Source organism: Lycium barbarum, chromosome 7 (genome assembly GCF_019175385.1).
Source record: "Lycium barbarum isolate Lr01 chromosome 7, ASM1917538v2, whole genome shotgun sequence".
NCBI lineage: Eukaryota > Viridiplantae > Streptophyta > Magnoliopsida > Solanales > Solanaceae > Lycium > Lycium barbarum.
In genome coordinates this window covers 62,592,728-62,616,683 of record NC_083343.1, presented here as the reverse complement: position 1 = coordinate 62,616,683, position 23,956 = coordinate 62,592,728, and positions in this window count along the sequence as shown.

Genomic DNA, 23,956 nt, shown 5'->3' with positions numbered 1-23,956 from the left:
ACCAATGTTCTTCCTTTCTACATAAGGCGACAATTTCCATTCAAACTTCACAACATCAAACAAACATCAACATTATCGTATTCATTTACTAATTCAAAGTTATTCAAGCGTATTTCCATAACATTCCAAGCAATACACGTGAATTCAATTATTCCCGCAAATTTCCATATTCCATCGAAACTCCTACAAATGCGACAAAACTACAACCTCACATTCTTCTTCTTCCAAATTCATCTATAACAACAACAATTCCACTTTAATATCTCCACTTCCATAATTACATAAAACCATATTTAATCACATAAATTCCTACAACAACTTACAATCAAATTTTCATGCCAACTTAAGCCATTATTCTTCCATTTACATCACAAAGGCCACAACAATACAATTAACATAATAAATAAAAAATTTCTCATCCCTCTCCTCCAACACAATACACGGCCACACACACCCACTCACAACACACAAAATTTTCATACTTTTCATTTATTTCCACACACTACAACATATATATATATATATATATATATATATATCTTTCATAATATGAACAAGATAAAATTCTTACCTTTCTCTAAGATTTTCCACTTGCCACAAAAGGTGTTTTCTTGCCCCGAAAATTATACCACGTTGAAGAGGATCTTGAGCTTAGTAGGAATACAAGAAAATTACAATTTTTAGACCCAAGATTGATGGCACAAATTTTTTTCTTTCTTTCTTTCTTGCTTTCTCTCTTAGGCCGCCCCTTTCTTTTTTTTTTCCTCAACTTTTGCTCTCTTGAAGTTTCTTGAACAATGAATGATTCATGGCCCTTATTATTATTTATCACATGAGATAATTAATCATGGATTTTGGCCATTTATTGGCCATGGCCGGCCACCCCCATATTGTGGGCCTCATTTTCTCTTCTTTTTTTTTTGGCCCAATTGTTGTGGCTAATTTTTGTAATTCCCGAAACTAATTTCCAAAATTTCCAATTTTTGCCCTTGGCCTTCCTCCGTATTTCCACATCAACATTTTTATAAACAACATATGTATTAAATAAAAATCAAATATAGCTTTATCCTTTACAAGTCACAATTATTTCAAATTTTTCGAATGTGCAAAATTGCGGGATATAACACCAGGTATGTTATATTTATATATATGTATATTTATTGCATATGAAAAAAGATTTTTTCTTGCATTGCATATTGTATGTGTCATCAAATGTTACAGGTTACAGGTTATTACTACTCTCCCATACTTACATTTCTATTTCACAGAGGTTATTACTTTCCTACATTACATACTTAGTACTTTCACCTATACTGACCGTCCTATTTCTTAAGGCACTGCATTTTGTGCTGCAGGTCTTGGCAGGCCGAGCAGGAGGACCTTCTCAGTAGGATCGCCAGTTTCAGCGGGACGTCAGCAAGTACCACTATGTCGGGCTTGCTAGTTGGGTATTTGCTGAGTCTGCATGTTATAGAGATAATAGATGTGCGTACTCTTATAGGCTCATAAACAGTATAGTGGGTGACAGAGTCATGCATGGTTTCAGAATACTTATGATGCATATGTTGTAGCCTAGATAGCTATATGATATTTTTATGATCTGCAGCCCTGTCGGCTAGCGTATGTACACAACATTTCACAAAGACGTAAATGTTATCCATATGTTGCGCCTTTTCTGGATACAGGTGTTCTTCTGCATAAATGACAACAAATATAATGAGAATAATTGTACTAAGGTTTTATTATGCCACATCAGGTGGTACTCAGCCGCTAGGGTCGGGTGCCCGCCATGCCCCTCGTCGAGGTCTGACAGAGTGGTATCAAAGCGGGTCAATCCTAGGGATGTCTACGAGTCGTGTCTAGTAGAGTCTTGTTTAGGGGTATGAAGTGTTCCATACTTCTAAACAAGAGGCTACAGGGAATTTAGGAAATACCTATTTTCTTCATGATCTAGATCGTCACCAGAGCTAACAATGTAGGAAAGTTCATTTCCAATTCTATCTTCTTGCTAGAATTGCGTTTACGCCATCAAAAAAAGGGTTTCAGCTAAACAGGAATGTGGGGCCAAGTCTGAGAGTGGATGTTAGGCTAACGTCAACCACCAATATAGGTCAGAGAGTAACAGAAGAGATGGAGTGAAATATAAGTATATGATTAAATTAGACCCTCCCGAAATTATGAACTCTAACGTAAAGAATCTCTCTAAGGACCCCTATGAGACAACCGTCAGGGCAGCTATGAGTGTGACCCCACCAAAGAGTCTAACCCTACCAGTAGGGCCGATGAGAGGGATATGAGAAAAGCATTACAGGAGTTGTTACATCTGGTTTCTCATCTAGTCCAGCATTATAATGGGGATCGCTATGGATGTTAATATTGCACAATATCAGACAGTTCTCAGTCGCAGGAATCTTTTAATCAAGGATTGCTAGTGTATGTATTGGAATTGGACACGAGGAATAATCTGGTTAAGTTTCGCAGAAAGAGGACCAAGTTAGGATGATTACAAGTCTAATGACCCTTCCATTGAAACTGCTAGCACACGTTTTGGGGACTAGAATGCCATTTAGCAAGTGACAGATGAGATGATAGGAATTCAAGGGGAGCAAAGGTCAAAACAAAAGTGACGGAACCTTGGCTGCCACGACCCGACTAGGGGGCCGCGACGGGTACCCGAGGCTGACCACCGAGCACCCCTTATTTCCTCACTTGTCATAGTCATTTACGCTTGTTTATCATTCACAAATTCATAATCGCATGACAATCATTTTTCGGTGGAAAGCACAATTAGTCTATATATATGCATCATTAGACTATCAAAATAATATATGTAATATATGTATGCATATTGTAGTAGACTTGTGAGACCATCTAACCCACACTACGTATCTACGAGCCTCTACTGACATACTATACAAGTAGACGGAACAAGACTCCGTCATGCCCAAAATATACATATGTACCAAAAGAATAATCGTAAGCACCTCCGAACAATGGAGTGCTTTCAATCAGCTGACAGGTCCTAAGAATTCGGGTCGAGCTCACCTCCCTGTCTACCTGTGGGCATGAACACAACGTCCAAAGAAAACAGACGTCAGTACGAACATTGTACTGAGTATGGGAGGCATAAACAATAACAATACATGAAGGAAAATAAGGGAGGCATCAAACATGAAGCAACTGTAACTGACTGTGAATCATATAAGAAGTAATGCATGCTGACTTACTTACATACTCATCATCGTCTCATGTATGCATAACATGTATATATATAAACTGCCCGACCATATAGGTGCGGTGTGATAATGAATAACATTAGCCCGCGTCCAGGCCTCCCGCGTCTGGGGTACCATCTCATGCCGCCAACTAGTAGTGTCTGCCCATGCCAACTGGCCATGGTGTATAAGCTGCCCGCCTTAGCGGTGACTGCCCGACCAACTAGGCGCGGTGTAATATCATCATAACATGCTCATTATAATATGCTCATTACAATATTCTCATCATAACATATGCATAAAGACTCTAAGACAGCCAGGCTTTATCGAGGTGACGTAAGGTCGTGAACCCTCGATTCCATTATGAATATTTATAAACATTCTGCCTCACCTTGAAGGAATTAGTATGTAAGGTGAGTGTAAGCAAGGAATGCCATTATGTCACTACTGAACTCATGACATTGCTCTTATCTCGTATCATTACTCATGATTTTACACTCTTAGCTTTTAGAAACATAGGAGAGTCGTGAAGAGGAAAGAAAAATCATGTCATAGGATTCATGCCATAGAAAGAAAGGACTAGCCTCACCTACCTTTGTCATTTAGCTAAGCTATCGTTTACTTTTTCTCCTTCAATATCACGTCGCTACCTTTACGAGAGAGTTCGTATTAACGTTAGTTAATCGGTTATGTGAACGTATCGTTATTTCTAGGAAACATTGGGCAGCATTCCTTTTGTTTCTACTACTTTTCCTATGTTATATTTCAACTCCCAAGCATTTACAACAACACCTCACAATATCATATCAACAATCGTCATTCATATACATTGAGCAAAATCCACCATTTTTCTCAATTTTCTCCACATTTATGGTTGTAGTTCGTTATCGCGTTTTCTCATATATAATGCTTATTACCTGGTCTAAAAATCATTTGCAACACATTCATAATCATGGCACGTCAACATTTATGGTTCCATTCGACTACTATTCAATTATGACACTATTCTCCCATTTAAGACCCATTTTCCATGTCTTTCTACAATTCAATCATCTTAGCTTTCCAATACCTTAAACAGCATGATAAAGTCATGAAACTTACCTTAGATGGTGGTGGAACAAGCCTAGAGTGGAGTTCTTCCTTTAGCACTAAAACCCTACTTCACCTCTTTTGGAATTTCTTGATTTGGATGAACCTCACTTGAGTTTCACACACTTTGTTTCATGGATTTGGTGTTGTTGATCATTGATTTCCTTGTTATTCTTATGGTTGAAGTGTTTGGAGAATTTTCTAGAGGGTTCTTGAGTGGTGTAGATGAGAAAATGAATTGAAATTAATGAGAAGGGTCCCTTATAGTAATCACAAAAATCTGATTTTTATGAACAGTAGTCGGGATGCACAGTGGTCGTAAACCCCACTTTATGGGCCGTATTCTGGTTTACGGTCCTTCCTTCGCGATCGTATTTAAGCATATCAAAACCAGAAAGGCATGCTGAAGATCATGCCAGTTTACGACTCAGTTTACGGGCTGTATTCCAATTTACGGGTCGTATTCCAAGTCATTTTTAACCATTTGAAGCATTTGACAGAAATTTGAAATTTTGGAATGTTGAAGGACGATGGCACTTTATGGTCCGTAAATCACTTTACGGGCCGTATTCCATTTTACGACCACTGGGCTGAAATGAAATTTTGCAACTTTCTTATTTCCAAAGTTCATAAATAGTCATTCCCTACTTAGTAAAACATCGCACACTCATGCCCTTCGTTGGTCTATTCATTGTTGGCTCACGAAAAATTTCCGAGGTGTAACACTCTTCCCCCCCTTTTGGAACATTCGTCCTCGAATGTTAAACACTCGGTATTCTACGAAAATTCCGCCGTAGTTTCCCCTGTAATTTGACACTACCAACCTGTCACAATAACCCATAATAGCATCGCCTCACAAGGCTACATCACAATATCAACATATCTATGGCCACACATGACCAAAAGCATAAAAATGAAGCGTACATACCTCATATCGTCGGCGTTTCGTCTTGGATCTCTCCCGGGGGTTGGAATAAGTGTGGGTACTTGGACTTCATGCTCTCTTCTGCTTCCCAATCATTTCTTCCCGGTTATCGTTTCACCATAAGACTTTGGCTGAAACTACCTCTTTATTTTGGAGTCTCCGCACCTACCTATCTAAAATAGTAATAGGCACCTCTTCATAGTTAAGCCGTTCTGTCACTTTCACATCATCTATCGGGACAATCTTGGTGGGATCTCCAACACACTTGCGGAGCATCGAATCGTGGAAAACTGGGTGGACTGATTCGAGCTCCGAAGGTAAATCCAATTCATAGGCTACCCGACCCACCTTGCGGATGATATTTTAGGGTCCAATGTATCTGGGACTTAGCTTCCCTTTCTTGCCAAATCTCATCACCCCTTTCATTGGCGACACTTTCAGGAACACCCAATCACCGGCTTGAAATTTCAAGTCTCGTCGGCGATTGTCCGCATAGGACTTTTAGCGACTTTGGGCTATCAACAACCGATCTTGGATCACCTTAACTTTTTATATTGCTTGCTGGATCAATTCAGGGCCCACTAGTTGTGCTTCTCCTATTTCGAACCATCCGATTGGATATCTACATTTCCTCCCATATAAAGCTTTATATGGAGCCATTTGTATGCTGGAATGATAGCTGTTGTTATATGCAAATTCAATTAGCGGGAAATGATCGTCCTAACTTCCACCAAAATCCAGCACACATGCTCGTAACATATCTTCCAAGGTCTGAATAGTACGCTCGGCTTGTCCATCAGTCTGTGGATGAAATGTCGTGCTGAACTTAACTTGAGTACCTAGACCTTCTTGTTAGGATTTCCAGAACTTAGCTGTAAACTGTGCTCCTCTATCTGTGATAATAGATAATGGGATTCCATGGAGTCGCACAATTTCTTTGAGATACAACCTTGCATAGTCTTCTGCTGAGTACGTGGTCTTAACTGGAAGAAAATAGGCTGCTTTCGTCAGCCTAACCACGATCACCCATATAGAGTCATACCTGCCACGAGAACGGGGGAATCCCACGATGAAATCCATGTTTATCACTTCCCATTTCCAAGTAGGGATTTCTGTTACCTGTAACAAGCCCCCTGGCTTCTGATGTTCAGTTTTTACCTTTTGGCAATTTGGACATTGTGCTACGAATTCTGCTATGTCTATCTTCATGCCATCCCACCAATACATCATCTTGAGGTCATGATACATTTTAGTTTCACCTGGATGAATAGAATACCGAGAATAGTGAGCTTCTTCTAGAATCCGTTGGCGTAATTTTGCCACATCCGGCACACATAGCCTGCCTCGGTATCTAAGAATTCCATCCATAGAAACTTCAAACGAAGATTTTTCTTTCCCATGAGATGTGTCTCTATAACGACATAATTGTGGATCGTCGCACTGCCATTCTTTCACTTCCACATCCAAGGGAGAAAATGTGGAATCATCTATACTAATCCTGGCATTGCCCGATTCAATTATACGCGCTCCCAAGCTTGCTAATCGGTGAAGTTCTTGAACCATCTCTTTCCTTTCTGGAGGGATTTCACATAAGCTGCCCATCGATCGGCAGCTAAGTGCATCGGCTACTACATTCGCCTTCCCGGGGTGGTATAAAATGTTAACATCATAATCTTTAATAATTCTAACCACCGCCTCCGCCGTAAATTCAGCTCCTTCTGTTTAAAAATGTACTGGAGACTCTTGTGATCTGTATAGATATCAATGTGGACCCCGTATAAATAATGCCTCCATATTTTTAGGGCATGGATAACCACAGCTAGTTCGAGATCATGAGTTGGATAATTCTTCTCATGTTTCCGCAATTGTCTCGAAGCATATACAATAACTTTCCCGTGCTGCATCAATACGCATCCTAGTCCGACACCGGAAGCATCACAGTATACCACGTAGCCATCTGACCCTTCTAGGAGTGTTAAGATCGGAGCTGAGGTCAACCTGTCTTTCAACTCTTGGAAACTGCGCTCACAGGCATCGTCCCATTGAAACTTTGCCGACTTCTGGGTTAGCTTCGTCAATGGGGCTGAAATAGATTAAAAGCCCTCTATGAACCTTCGATAATAGCCCGCCAAACCCAGAAAACTACGGACTTCCGTGGGCATCGTAGGCCTTGGCCAAGTCTTTACCGCTTCAATTTTCTGAGTGTCAACTCGAATGCCATCATTGGAAATAACATGGCCCGGAAATGTTACAGAATTTAGCCAAAACTCGCACTTTGAAAATTTTTGCATACAATTCTCGGGCTCGAAGAATGCCAAGTACAATTCTCAAATGATCTGCATGTTCTGATTCTGTGCGAGAATATACTAGAATGTCATCAATAAATACTATGACAAACAAATCCAAGAGCGGCCTGAATACATTATTCATCAGATTCATGAATACGGCCGGAGCGTTAGTTAGCCCAAACGACATTACTAAGAATTCATAGTGGCCATATCTCGTTCTGAAAGCTGTTTTAGGAATATCTGCTTCTCTAAACCTCACTTGATGACAACCCGACCTCAAATCTATTTTAGAAAACCACTTAGCACCTTGCAGCTGATCGAATAAATCATCAATCCTTGGAAGAGGATATTTGTTCTTTATCGTCACTTTGTTTAGTTGCCTGTAGTCGATACACATTCGTAAGGATCCGTCCTTCTTTCTCACAAACAAGACTGGTGCTCCCCACGGCGATGAGCTGGGTCTGATAAACCCCTTGTCAAGCAGATCTTTCAGCTGTGCTTTTAGCTCATTCAATTCTGCTGGAGCTATTCGGTAAGGAGCAATAGAAATGGGCTCGGTGTCCGGCAATACATCAATGGAGAAATCAATTTCTCTTTCTGGAGGAAGACCTGGGAGTTCGTCTGGAAATACGTCTGGGAATTCATTCACCACCGGAACAGATTGAAGAGTTGGCGAATCTGCTTTTGTATCATGAACTCGAACTAGATGATAAATCTAGCCCTTGTATATCATCTTCCTTGCCTTGAGGTAGGAAATAAACCTACCCTTTGGGGATGCCGTATTCCCCTTCCATTTAAGTATGGGCTCTCCCGAAAATTGGAATCGAACCACTTTCGTCCGACAATCAACATTAGCATAGCACGAAGCCAGCCAATCCATGCCCATGATTATATCGAAATCTACCATTTCAAGCTCAATCAAATCGGCTTTGGTCTGACGATCACATATCACGATGCCACAATACTTATACACTTATCTGGCTATCACGGGATCACCAACCGGAGTGAACACTTCAAAAGGTTTAATTGGCTCGGGTTTCACCCAATACAATCAGCAATATACTGAGTAACATAAGAGAAAGTAGAACCCGGATCGATCAAAGCATATACATCACGGGAAAATATAGTCAATGTACATGTGACAATGTCCGGGGAGGACTCCAGATCCTGTCGCCCAGCTAAAGCATATACTCGGGGCTGAACAGCACCTGAAGTAGGTGCTCCCCCTCTGCCCCTAACTCTGCCTGCTTGAGTCTAGGGAGTCTGTGCTGTGGGGCGTACTGAAGAAGAACCCGCTACTGAACCTGTGGGCTGAGTCCCAACCCTATCTCTTATCGAAGGGCAATCCCTCATTATATGGCCAACTTGACCGTAGGCATAACAAGCATCTGAACCTTGGCGACATTGTCCGGAATGTAGTCTACCGCACTGGTTGCACCGCGGTACTGGGGGTCCCTTCTGACTAAAATCTCTTCTAGACTGAAAATCTGAGGCCCTCGAACTCTGGCCCTGTCCTGACCGAAAAGAACGATCAAACCTCCTATCTGAAAATCTGGGAGGCGCACTAGTCGCTGATTGGCCTGAGTGCCTAGAATGCATCTTTCTCGGTCTCCTTCTATACTCACTGCTTGCTCCCATAGATCTATCCCTCTTTCCTTGTCTCCTGTCAATATCACGTTCACCTTTTTGCGGTGGCTGTCGTCCATCTAAATTCTGGGCATGGGCTTGTATACGGGAAATGTCCATCCCATCCTGCAATGAAGCTGTCAAGCGATCTTTGAATAGATGTGGTCCCAAACCACTCACAAACCTGTGCACTCGATCCCCCATGTCGGCCACCATAGTCGGGGCATACCTGGCCAGAGAATTAAATTGCAAGCTATACTCTCGAGCACTCAAGCTTCCTTGTTTTAGATTCAAGAACCTGTCTGCTCTAGCTCGGCGGACCTCGGGTGGCAAATAATGGCGAATAAAAGCGTCAACAAACTCTTGCCAAATGGGAGGAGGTGCATTTTCTACCCTTGATGCTATCCAATTGTTGTACCATAATACCGCCACATCGCGGAGTCTATAAGACGCCAACTCCATGGACTCGGTCTCAGAAGCATGAATAATCTTTAATGTCCGCAACATCTCATCAATAAATCCTTGCGGGTCTTCCTCCAGCTTGGACCCAAAGAACTCCGGAGGATTTGAAGTCATAAAATCACGGGCTCTCGCACTAGCTGAACGATCACTCGGGCCCGCATTCTGTCGTTGTGCCTGTGCGGCTACCAATTGCGTCAATAGATGAATAGCTTCGGTCACTTGTTGACCCGAAGCGACTGGTGGAGGAATTTGAGCGGAGGCTTCTCCTTGCTCTTCTATGTTGGGCGAGGCCTCATTTTGTGATTCGCCCTCTTCTACATTCATCAGAGACTCTCTTTTCGTCGTGGCTTTGCCCTTCTGGGCGGCTGTAGATTTTCCCTTTGGCGGCATTCTGAAATCACAACACACTTTTAGGAGGAACAAAATCTTATGCATGGCTCTATCGCACGATCTCATAAGAAGAAAGACGGTCATTTTCCTAAATGACCTGTAGCCTCTTCTTTATTAGCGCGGCGCACAACACACCATAAACAAGACTCTACTAGACACGGCTCGTAGGCACTTCCTAGGACGAACGGCTCTGATACCACTTTTGTCACGACCCGACTAGGGGGCCGCGACGGGTACCCGAGGCTGACCACCGAGCACCCCTTATTTCCTCACTTGTCATAGTCATTTACACTTGTTTATCATTCACAAATTCATAACCACATGACAATCATTTTTCGGTGGAAAGCACGATTAGTCCATATATATATATATATGCATCATTAGACTATCAAAATAATATATGTAATATATGTATGCATACTGTAGTAGACTTGTGAGACCATCTAACCCACACTACGTATCTACGAGCCTCTACTGACATACTATACATGTAGACGGAACAAGACTCTGTCATGCCCAAAATATACATATGTACCAAAAGAATAATCGTAAGCACCTCCGAACAATGGAGTGCTTTCAATCAGCGGACAGCTCGTAAGAATCCGGGTTGAGCTCACCTCCCTGTCTACTTGTGGGCATGAACACAACGTCCAAAGAAAACGGACGTCAGTACGAACGTTGTACAGAGTATGGGAGACATAAACAATAACAGTACATCATGGAAAATAAGGGAGGCATCAAACATGGAGCAACTGTAACTGACTGTGAATCATATAAGAAGTAATGCATGCTGACTTACTTACATACTCATCATCGTCTCATGTATGCATAACATGTATATATATAAACTGCCCAACCATATAGGTGCGGTGTGATAATTAATAACATTATCCCACGTCTAGGCCTCCCGCGTCCGGGGTACCATCTCATGCCGCCCACTAGTGGTGTCTGCCCATGCCAACTGGCCATGGTGTATAAGCTGCCCGCCTTAGCGATGACTGCCCGACCAACTAGGCGCGGTGTAATATCATCATAACATGCTCATTATAATATGCTCATTACAATATGCTCATCATAACATATGCATAAAGACTCTAAGACAGCCATACTTTATCGAGGTGACGTAAGGTCGTGAACCCTCGATTCCATTATGAACATTTATAAACATTCTGCCTCACCTTGAAGGAATTAGTATGTAAGCTGAGTGTAAGCATGGAATGCCATCATGTCACTACTGAACTCATGACATTGCTCTTATCTCGTATCATTACTCATGATTTTAAACTCTTAGCTTTTAGAAACATAGGAGAGTCGTGAATAGGAAAGAAAAACCATGTCATAGGATTCATGCCATAGAAAGAAAGGACTAGCCTCACATACCTGTGTTGTTTAGCTAAGCTATCGTTCACTTGTTCTCCTTCAATATCACATCGCTACCTTCACGAGAGAGTTCGTATTAACGTTAGTTAATCGACTATGAGAACGTATCGTTATTTCAAGGAAAAATTGGGCAGCATTTCCATTGTTTCTACTACTTTTCCCATGTTCTATTTCAACTCCCAAGCATTTACAACAACACCTCACAAGATCGTATCAACAATCGTCATTCATATACATTAAGCAAAATCCACAATTTTTCTTTATTTTCTCCACATTTATGGTTGTAGTTCGTTATCGCGTTTTATAATATATATAATGCTTATTCCCTGGTCTAAACATCATTTACAACATATTCATAATCATGGCACATCAACGTTTATGGTTCCATTCGACTACAATTTAATTATGACACTATTCTCCCATTTAAGACCCATTTTCCATGTCTTTCTACAATTCAAGCATCTTAGCTTTCCAGTACCTTAAACAGCATGATAAAGTCATAAAACTTACCTTAGATGGTGGTGGAACAAGCCTAGAGTGGAGTTCTTCCTTTAGCACTAAAACCGTACTTCACCTCTTTTCGAATTTCTCTATTCGGATGAACCTCACTTGAGTTTCACACACTTTGTTTCATGGATTTGGTGTTGTTGATCATTGATTTCCTTGTTATTCTTATGGTTGAAGTGTTTGGAGAATTTTCTAGAGGGTTCTTGAGTGGTGTAGATGAGAAAATGAAGTGAAATGAATGAGCAGGGTCCCTTATAGTAATCACAAAAATCATATATTTATGAACAGTAGTCGGGATGCACAGTGGTCGTAAACCCCACTTTATGGGCCATATTCTGGTTTACGGTCCGTCCTTCACGACCGTATTTAAGCATATCAAAACCAGAAAGGCATGCTGAAGATCATGGAAAATTATGACTCAGTTTACTGGCCGTATTTCCATTTACGGTCCGTATTCCAAGTCAATTTTAACCATTTGAAGCATTTGACGAAAAGTTGAAATTTTGGAATGTTGAAGGACGATGGCACTTTACGGGCCGTATTCCATTTTACGACCACTGGGCTGAAATGAAATTCTGCAACTTTCTTATTTCCAAAGTTCATAAATAGTCATTCCCTACTTAGTAAAACATCGCACACTCATGCCCTTCGTTGGTCTATTCATTGTTGGCTCACGAAAAAATTCTGAGGTGTAACATTGGCAATATACAGTAAGTGGATGATATGCAAGTGTCACTACGCAAGACAGTATAGCACCCTATCACTACACCCCCTCTCATTAGGAATAAGGAGTTAAGGCACCCAGATTTACAATTGTCCCAAATAAATTTATTTATGATGGAATATATGGTGCAGGTATGTGAGTAAAGGATTATCAAGTAGGTAGCTTTGATGTTGGGTTAGCACGAAGTTTAAAGCACCTTGGATGGTACGATGGATTCTAAATGCAAGTTAGGTGACCAGGACCACATTAGGAAGTCAGAATGAATTTTAGTAAAAGGAAGTGGGGGCACGGATAATATATCGAGCAAGTTCAACAAATAGTTAGGTGGAAGAATGTTAACAGATGAGTCAAGTGACAACCAAGTCAACTAAGTAAAAGGGAATCAGAGGACCTGGAGAAAAGAAAAGCTAAAGAGCGACAATGATGAAGAATCATAACAGAGGTGAACAAAAGTTATCAAGGGCGACCACGTGAACACAACAATTTTACTTGCCATAAGAAATAATTGTTATGTAAGCAGGTCGTGGCTTAGAGTGAGTTGAGATTGATAATGAAGCAAGCCATTAGGTGTGATAAACGCTACAAGGAAATGTTCATCCATAAAAAAAGGGATAAGGACATTAGTTCAAAGGATAAGTTGCGTGAGAATTCACACGAGAATGCGGATGCAAAGGAATCACTCTAACGAAAAGAAATAGATGATCAGACACAAAAGAGATCATGATAAATGGTAAGGAGAAGACCCTCGTGAATCAATCGCAACAAACAATTTTATGAGTACGTAGTGTAGTACAAGTAAGGTTAAGTACCACCGGAAGACACATATATACATCGCGAAGTATCGGAATGAATGACAGGACCCTATAATAGGAAGAATAGTACTAACAAACAATGAAAAGTTTAATGAACCGGCTCTCGCCAGCAAACTTCAAAGTATGTTTGAATATGAAGAAAAGGGTAAGGAAACATACATCGAAGAAAAAGAGGATACATGGCTATGCATGACAGTAATGCAATAAAAGGAAGATGGCGGAGAAACAAAATTCGGGCAATGAGGCACTCAAAGAGTAGAGGCCGTGAAGGTCCGAACAATGGGAAGAAGATGATTTAAGGAGATTAGCACTAGCAAACAAGGTAAAGGGACCGCAAATCCAATGACACACTAAGGAACGCTTAGTATGAACAGGGAGTCATACAATGGATGTCATGAAAATAAAGAAGTGCAAACCAACATATGGGATTATCGCATACTTGAGGGATGCACCCGACCACAAATTAGTTGGTAAAGGGGGAAAGGTAACTCGATGATGAAAAATCTTCGGGCCATTAACACAAAGGGCACATTTGGTAAGACCGACAAGAGGGGAGTTAAACAGGCTATGCTGGAAGCAGTAGATGAGCTTATACGTGTAAAGTTGATGTCTTAACTTCAGGAACGACAGAAGTACGAGCTTAATTGCAGAAGACCAAAATAGTATTAAGATTCCGCGACATAGTTCATAATACATGGTATCAAGCACAAGTGGTAGTAATTGTGGTAAGATGACAAGTTAGCTGCCTATAGAAGGAGTAAAATATGAAAGGAGTCTAATCACTCGATGACGTAAGGGGACCGCTAGAAGATACAATAATCACATTAATCGAAAGAAAGTAGTTCTCAGGAACATCGGATAATTGAATCCCTATATGGGGGAAGCTATAAAGAAGAAGGGAGTTAAGAGCATGGGTACAAGAAAATAAGCGGTTATCAAAAGAAAGACAATGCATAAGAAAGATAGTTGAGTAAGTAAAGGGAGGGATTCATCGGAATGACATAAGGAATCACGCTAGCTAAATACCCAAATAAATGAATATTTGGAGGCACGCACGGCATAGCAGCAAGACGATATGACAAAGACTTCAAAAGGGCATAAAATACAATCCAATAGCACTCAATGGAGAAATTATACAAGGACATAAGCAAGGAAAATTTTGGTAAAGGTAAGGCATGAAGAAGTACAAATCTAGGATAGGCAAGATATTACGGGTAGCTTCAAGAAGCGAGTAAAAACACTGGAAAAGGGTATAACGGTGCAAGAAGACTCTTAGATAGGAAGAAGAGCAAGTTTGTTACACCCCTCGCTTTCGTAGTGGTAGAACTTATGATTTCCTAGTTATGTATGTCTTTGGAATCGAGACCTGAGTCTAAGGTTTTGAGATAGAAAGTGTCTTACCCCGTGTTAAATGGTACCAGCAGGTATTCCTAGTGATTTACAGGATTAGACGGGGAACGAATCGAATCGATGTGATCTGAACTGAATATGAAAAATCTACAGGACACCAGTCAATATCGATGGGTCATCGAACGTGTCGACGGTCCATCGTTGTGCGGCTTCGACAGGGTTTTGTAGCCATGCATTTTGTAGGGGCAGGTCGACGGGCAAGTCGACGGACCGTCGCCACGTCGAGCGGCCGTCGACCCGCTCGTCGAGCTGGACCGCTGTAGCCTTTTGTCTTCCAAGGTAAAATATGTGGGTCACGACTTCATTTCACATTTTCCTCTTTACAAAAATCGGAAAACCCTATAATATTTCCTCCCAAATATTTTTCATCCTATTAGTGAAGATTTGACGAGACCCGGACCCCGTAAACCCGAGATGGTGAAGAAGAAAGGTTGCTTCTAGGGTTTCTTCAAGAGTGGAGTTTAGGGAGTTGAAGTTGGAGTGATTCTTGACCCCTCAAGGTATGTAAATGATTTCTACCTTTGTATTTATGTTGAGTACCTAGAGTTTTAGTGATTTTAAGTGAAGATAAAGTAATTGTGGAAGTCTTAAGTTGATGAAGAGCAATGTAGTGATATAGGGTTGTTTTAAGAGATGATTGGAAACGGGTTTACGTATATTTTGATGTATATATATGCGTTGTCATTGTTGATGTGAGTATCATAGTTTATGGGGGATCGATTGAGAAGTGGAAGAGTTGTTAAGCTTATGAGAGAAATGTTGTTCATGAATCGTTAAACCCTTGTTACACCTCGGAAAATTTTCCGTTGATGCACAGTGAATAGACTAACGAAGAGCACGAAGTATATTTTGATAAGTAAAGAATGACATTTGATGACCCTAATTAAAATTTCAAAGACGTTCGAGATAAGGGAAGAAAGTTTGCCAAGAGAAGTCAAGGCTTACGATAGGTATTGAAAAGGAATTACGAGTAGAAATTAACAAGGATTTAATAATTCTTTGGAAAAGAGTTATAATGTCCCTTAGATTGTTAATGAGGTGATAAAAAAGTGCTAAGAAGGTTTCATAAGGATTAGAGGTCAAACGAGTCGACGAGAACGAGTTTCGGAGAGCTGGGCATTATACGGCCAAACATACTGGCCGTATAAAACATATGGACTGTATGTCCAGCCGTATGTCATGCCCAGTAACTCACTGGACCAAATATACGGCCCATATAAAATGTACGGACCATATGGTGGTCTGTATGTTTCGGTCGGGACAAATTTTAAGTGTTGATATAAGGACCCTTTCTCATTTATTTCATTTCATTTTGCACTCTCCAAACCTCAAGAATCCTCTAGAACTCTCTCCATTATTCATCCACAAGAAAGCAAGAGAAATCTATGATCAACTTCTTCAAATCCACAAAATCTATTGTAGAAAACCTATCAAAGTTCATATAAGCCAAGAAATCCCAAGGGAAGTGAGCTAGGGTTTTTGTGCAAGAAGAGAATTTCAACTCAAGGCTTATTCTTCCATTATCTAAGGTGAGTTTTATGATCGTTCCTTGTTGTTTAAGGTGTTGGAAGTTAAAAACACTTGGATTGTAGAAAGGTATAGAAAATGGGTCATAAATGTGGGAATAGTGTCATTGTTGAGTAGTAGTTTGGGGTGAATTATGAATATTTGTATGTTGTGATTATAAGTCCGCTATAAATGACATTTAGAACATGGAATAAGCATTATATGTGAGAAAATTCAATAATGAATTATGACCATGATTATGGAGAAATTGGAGTGAAATGGCGAAATGCGGATAATGTAGATGAATGATGATTGTTGCCTATTATATTGTAAACGTTGTTATGGATGTTTGGAAGTTGGCATATGATATGGAGAAAGTAGTAGAAACAAAGGAAATTCTGCCCAATTTTCCCTAGAAATAGTAACACGTTCTTATAGTCGATTAACTAATGTTGATGCGAATCCTCTTGAAGGTAGAAACGCGAGCATCGAAGGGGAACGATCAAGCGATAAAACCGCTAAACGAAAGAGGTATGTAAGGCTAGTCCCTTCTTTCTAAGGCATGACTCCTATGATATGAATTTTCTAAATTTTCCATAATCTTCCTAAATAAAGGAACTATGAGTCCATGACTGTAATGAGCTATATATGTATGAGATAAAGAAAAGAGATACGACGAGCAAGATAATGATGATGATGAGTTAAGTATAAAGGGTCCTAGAGTAAAGTAAGATGCCCATAAAGCTAATCATTCTAGGTATGGTTCCATTGATACTTTTCTTTGTATACACTCACCTTAACATGTTAGTTCTTTCAAGGTGAGATACGATGTGGATGATTACTCCATACTATAATCAGGGGTTCACAACTTTATGTCACCCCGACATAGCCATAGTTTCCTTCAAGTCCTAATGTATGTTTTTAATGATAAATGTATAATGATGTTATGTCATGATATCTCTATGAGATAAGTAATAATGATGAGTTTATGATTAATCATATGACGATACGATTCCACCGCGCCTAGTTGGCTGGGCATGTCACCGTGAAGGCGGGCTGCATACGATTCCACAGTGCCTAAATGGCCGGGCATGTCACCGCTAAGGCGGGCTGCTATGTTTACACCATGCCTAGAGGGCCGGGCATGATCACCACTAGAGGGCGGCATATGATGGTTGCCTGGACGCGGGTTAACGATGATGATAATGACGCGATGATATATGCGCTATGATGATATATGTACTATGATTATATAAATATATGATGTATGTATGAAATGTATTCACCTATAAAACTCACGCAGGTTATATCTTCCTCATATGTCTTATGATTCTTTTATTATGTTCATTTCATTCATGTCTGACATACTTAGTACAATGTTCGTACTTACGTCCGTTTTCTTTGGACGCTGTGTTCATGCCCACAGGTAGATAGGGAGGTGATCCGGACTCGTAGAAGTCATCAGCAAACCTACAGGAGCACTCCATTATTTCGGAGGTGCTATTTGGTCGATTATTTTGTATATATATATATATATATATATATATATATGTATGTATTTTGGGCACGACGGGGTCTTGTCCCATCCGTATGTTTAGTACTCTAGTAGAGGCTCGTAGATACGTATGTGTGGGTAGTATGGTCTCACGATGCTACTATTGTGTATATATTATTATTTTGATAGCCGAAGGGCTTATGTATATAAAATTAATTATGTTTTCAAATGAAAAAATGGTTGTCTTATGATTATGAGTATATGAATGGTAAAGAAGTGTATAATGACTATGACGAGTAAGGAAATAAGTGGTGCTCTGTGGTTAGCCCTGGATACCCCTCATGGCCCCTAGTCGGGTCGTGACAGAAGTGGTATCAGAGCAGTTCAGTCCTAGGAAGTGTGTACGAGCGGTGTCTAGTAGAGTGTTGTTTATGGTGTGTTGCGCGCCACACTAATAAACAGGAGGCTACTGGGCATTTAGGAAAAATGACCATCTTTCATCTTAAGAGATCGTGAGATAGAGCGGTGTTATAAGATTTTTCTCCTCCCTAACCGTGTGCTATGATTTCAGAAATGCCGCCAAAGGGAAACGCTACAGCCACCCAGAAAGGCAAGACTCCAATGAAAAGGCAGGTAGAAAGAGAGCCGCCAAGGAATGTAGAGGAGGGCAAGTCACATAATGAGGCTCTATCGAATACTTCCTCCACCCCGCCCAATGTTGAAGAACAAGGAGGAGCTTCAGCTCCAGTTCCTCCACCGGTTGCTTCGGGTCAACAAGTGACCGAGGCTATCCATCTATTGACACAGTTAGTTGCCGCCCAGGCACAGCGGCAGAATGTGGGTCCAAGTGATCGGGTAGCCAGTACCAGAGCCCGAGATTTCATGAGCTTAAATCGTCCAAAACTTTACAGGTCAAAGCCGGATGAAGACCCGCAAGGTTTTATTGACGAGATGCTGAGAACATTGAGGCTTATTCATGCCTCTGAAACTGAATCTGTGGAGTTGGCATCTTATAGACTCCAAGATGTGGCGGTGTTGTGGTACAATAATTTGCTAGCATCAAGAAAAGAAAATGCGCCTCCTCCCGTGTGGCAAGAATTTGTAAATGCTTTTATCCGCCATTATTTGCCACCAGAGGTCCGCCGAGCTAAAGCGGATAGATTTTAAATTTGAAACAAGGAAATATGAGTGCCCGGGAGTATAACCTTCAATTTAATTCATTAGCTAGATATGCCTTGACTATGCTGGCCGACATGGGAGATAGAGTGCATCGATTTGTGAGTGGCCTAGGGCCACATTTGTTCAAGGATTGTTTGACGGCTTCGTTGCAAGATGGGGTGGATATTTCCCGAATTGAATCCCATGCCCAAAATTTAGAGGGACGACAGCAACCGCAAAGGGGTGATCGGGATATTGATAGAAGGCAAAGCAAGAGGGCTAGATCTATGGGGGTAGGTAGTGATTATAGAGGGGGACCGGGGCAGACTTATTCCAGACATTCAGGCTAGTCGGTCACTAGTGCGCCTCCATGATTTGCATATAGGAGATTTGATCGCTCCTTTCCTTCAGGATAGGGTCAGAGTTCGAGAGCTTCGGGTTTTTAATTCGGGGGTAATCATAGTCAGAGGAGATCACCAGTGCCACGATGTAGTCAGTGCGGTAAATTACATTCAGGGCTATGTCGCCAGGGCACAGATGGTTGCTACATTTGTGGACAGACTGGGCACTTGATGCGAGATTGTCCCTGGAGGTATGGTAGAGGTGGGGTGCAGCCCACAGGATCAGCGGCTGGTTCCTCTTCAGTGAGCTCGGTAGGGCAGACTCCCCAGATTTCAGCAGGTCGAGGTAGAGGTAGAGGGGAGCATCTACTTCAGGTGCTACTCAACCCTGTGTGTACGTTTTAGCCGGACGACAGGATCTTGAGTCCTCCCCGGATGTGGTTACAGGTACATTATCCATATTTTCCCATGATGTGTATGTATTGATAGATCCGGGTTCTACCCTATCTTATATTACTTCGTATGTTGTTGGCCGTATTGGGGTGAAACCCGAGCCAATTAAACCTTTTGAGGTGCCTACTCCGGTTAGTAATCCCGTGATAGCTAGACAAGTGTATAAAAATTGTGCAGTTGTGATATGCAATCGCCAGACCAAAGCTGATTTAATTGGGCTGGGAATGTTAGATTTCGAAGTGATTATGGGTATGGATTGGTTGGCTTCATGTTATGCTAATGTTGATTGCCGAATGAAAATAGTTCGATTCAAATTTCCGAAAGAGCCCGTGCTTGAATGGAAGGGTAATACAACATCTCCAAATGGTAGGTTTATTTCCTACCGGGTATGTAGAGGGCGGGGAAACGCTAAGCAAGACAGCCAAACTACAAGCACAATAGTTTTCTTACATAGTAGGATTGGGCTTCAACATCCCGAAGGACGTCTTGCCACAAACCTGACTTCAACAACCTGAAGGATGGCTTGTAAAGTTAGTCGGACAGTTTGAAAGATCGTAGATATGAAAGTTTTTCCTACAAAATGGGCTGGCTTCTAGCCAAGCTACTCAACTCGGAAAAACTTTCGCACTACTACAGACATACTGTCAAAGCTTTGGAAAACTATTGTACTCATAGCAAGCTCAACTTGCCCAATATTTCCTAACCCTATAATAACTTAGGATCATCCTTTCCATGCCTTTCAAAGAGAAGAACAATAGAAATTTAGAAGGCAAACATTTTATTGATATCGGAAAATTTACAGGGAAATTGTTTGATGCCCTCTAACTACTACATAGCCTCCTATTTATAGGAGTTGGAGGCTTCCACAAGACTTATCTTACATGGCACACGGGCCCCGCTATACATGTGAATGGCCTAATAAAACGAGCCTAATAAGACAGCTTAATAAAACAATCCTAAGAAAACGAGCCTAATAAGACAGCCTAATAAAACAAGCCTGATAAAATGAGCCTAATAAGACAGTTTAATAAAACACGCCTAATAAAACAAACCTAGTAAAAAGTGGGGAACATTATTTGAAGCATGACAACCATGTGCAAGCATGTGACCGTGGGGTCCGCTTTTGTATTTCTTGTAAGCACGTCAGTAAGCTTTATCCAATGGAGCGGTGCTTGATGGAGTCGACGGCGGAGTTGCGTATCATTCCGCTATCCACCATTCTGGTCCATATTTTTGTTTGAATTTTTCTTTGTTTTCCAGACTTATTTTTCGCGACCTTGTGTAGTAGCATTTTTTGTTGGATGGCCATGTCATCTCTGGATCTATTTTTGCTGAATCTTGAGATGGAAAATCCAACCTTATCTTTGTGATAGTCTGAGTGACTTCATCTTTGATTATTTCATACGGCACTCGGTACTCCTTTGCTGCTTCTCGAACTCTTTCCCAATGGGGATGGTTATCAGTGTAATTCCATCGAGTCTATTCTTTCGACCATATCTCCTCCTTTGGGATGCACTTATTTTGCTGGAAAATAATTCTCTGTGCTTCGCTGTATTCATCTTCTAAGGACAAGACAGAGACGGGGAATTCCCACCATAGTGAAATATCTGGTTTAGCATAGACCTTCCCATCAATAATTTTTATTGGTCGATGTAACATGAACACTTTTACTGCATAGGAGTCTTGGAAACATTGAACCCAATATCTTCGTGGTTTGAACCATTGCAGAAACGTTTTAAGAGCAGGTTCAATCTTGTCAAAACATCGGAACATGTCGCACTTGAATTCCATGAAAATATAATACTGGTGACACAAGTACAAGAAAAACAATAATAGTTCCTGTGGAAAATCATTGTGCATGCCTATGAATACGTGACAGAATGGGTATTCTGGATTGACTCTAAATGGCTTAAGGATGGATCCTCCATATTTTCTGAAAACTAGGAGCTCATAGAAAGTCCTTCTTTCCTTGAGGATGGATGGATCAAACGGGTCCACAAACTTGCAGAAGAATTCTGGCGGATGATCTGCTATTCTGGATGGACTGGCTTCTGATGAGCTTGTAAGCATGAAAATGTTGCTAGTTAGCCTCTTCTGTAGCTTGTCTTGAAATCTCTTTGAAAACTCATCTGGCCTGGATAGGAAATCCGCTAGAATATTATATTTCCCTTTGAGGTGCTTTACTCGGAATTTGTAAAGGGAGAACCATTGTGCCCATCTGAGAATCTGTGGATTTGGGATAATCTTTGGATTTATGTGGATCATCTTCGGGAAAGCTTTCATATCAATCTCGATAAGAAACTCTGTGTGAATTAAAAAGAAATTAAACTTTTTAATCCCATTTTTTACGGCATGAATTTCTTTGAATGTGGAATGGTAATGTTGTTCAACATCTTTGAACTTTCCACTGGCATATCCGCATATTTTCCGTTGGCCATCTTCAACTTCAAAAACTACCGCACTCCAATATTCGTTGCTGGCATCTGTCTGAAATATCTTTTTCCCGTCTGATGGAATATGGAGGGCTTTAACCTCTTTTGAGATTTCTTTTATCTTCTGAACTGCTTCGTGCTGTTCCTTTCCCCAACCTTGGGCATTCTTCTTGAGCATTTTTGTAAGTGGAGCAATGTATGTAGAGACATTAGGGATAAAATCTCTAACATAATTAATCACACCTAAAAGGTGTTGGAGCTGCTTCGTTGTAAAATTGGTGTCTGGGAATTTGAGCAGTTCTTGACAAATATGTGGCCCTGGAATGTATGCTCCATGAAAAAAATGCATCCCAAGAAAATCAATTTCCTTCGTAGCAACAATCATCTTTTTCTGTGAGAGCATGATTCCATTTTTCTCCACTAGGTCATGGAATTGTTGCAGCAACGTGAGGTTTTCTTCCATAGTGTCACTAAAAAGTAAGATGTCATCAAATAGACTAGTTATGTATGGAGGATGGGTTGAAATAATTTTATCATGGCCTTTTGGAACAATGAGGGTGTCGTTTTAAACCCAAAGGGCATGACCTTCCATTGAAAGTGGTGATCGGTTATACAAAACCCTATTTTTGGTCTATCATCTGGGTGTATTCCCAATTGCCAAAACCACGATTTAAGGTCAAACTTGGAAAAGTATTTAGCTTTGGCTAAGTGTGAAAAAAGGGTGAGTTTATTTGGGATAGTGAATTTATCATCTTGGAGGAAATAGTTAAAAGGTTGATAGTTTATGACTAATCTGAGTTTACCTCTTGTTTGTTCTGCCCATTTATTGACATAGAACGCCTCGCATGCCCATTGTGAATTACAGGGCTCGATAAGTCCAAACTCCAAGAGCTCTTCCCATTCTCTTTTCGCAAGCTGAAGATGATCTGGATTCATGCCGGAGTGACTTGCCTTCGTTGGATAAATGCTTTCATTCTTCTTGAAGGGGAGTTTAATGAAAAACTCCTCATTTAGCCATAGAGGCTTTTTGCATTTTCCTATAAACTCCTTGTGAGAATCCGCACATGAATGTTCCACCAACTGCTTTTCTATCTCCTTGATCTTTTCAACATTAGTTATTTGGAATAATCGTAAAACATCTGTATATGTCTTGAATTGTTTCTTGAATGTTATTCCATGGGCTTTCATCTGGAGCTGATCTTTAAGTTGGCTGAAGATGTCAAATCCGACAATGTGATCTTTTCCTGGTATATCTGATCCAATCAGCTTTGTTCGAAACTTCAACCTTGGGAAGAATTCAATTGTGATTGGTTGCTTTGTGATGACTGTGGTGGTTAGGACTCCAGTCCCAGCAGTGTTGAAATCTTTGAAATGTGGAATCCATTGATCCTCAGGAAGGACGGCTGGGTTCATCAATGAACATGCCGCTCCAGTGTCCATGAAGACAATAACCTGGATTGGTTTATCCCATTTGGATGGATAAACCTTAAGCTGGACCTGCGGGATCTCCATGATGCTGTTGATATCTTTTTGAGCCTTTCCCTCTGGTTCTGAAATCTGGTAATATTCATCGCCATATTCTTCGTACACATCTATGGAATAGAGGGTCTTCTCCGTGGGTTCGTCCTCTAATGAGAGTACAGATTCAAGATCGCCATCTTCATCTAGATGGATACCAGTGTAGTCCTCTATTCAGTAAGAAGCTTGATCGACCTTATGGATTGGGGACAATTTTTTGCATAA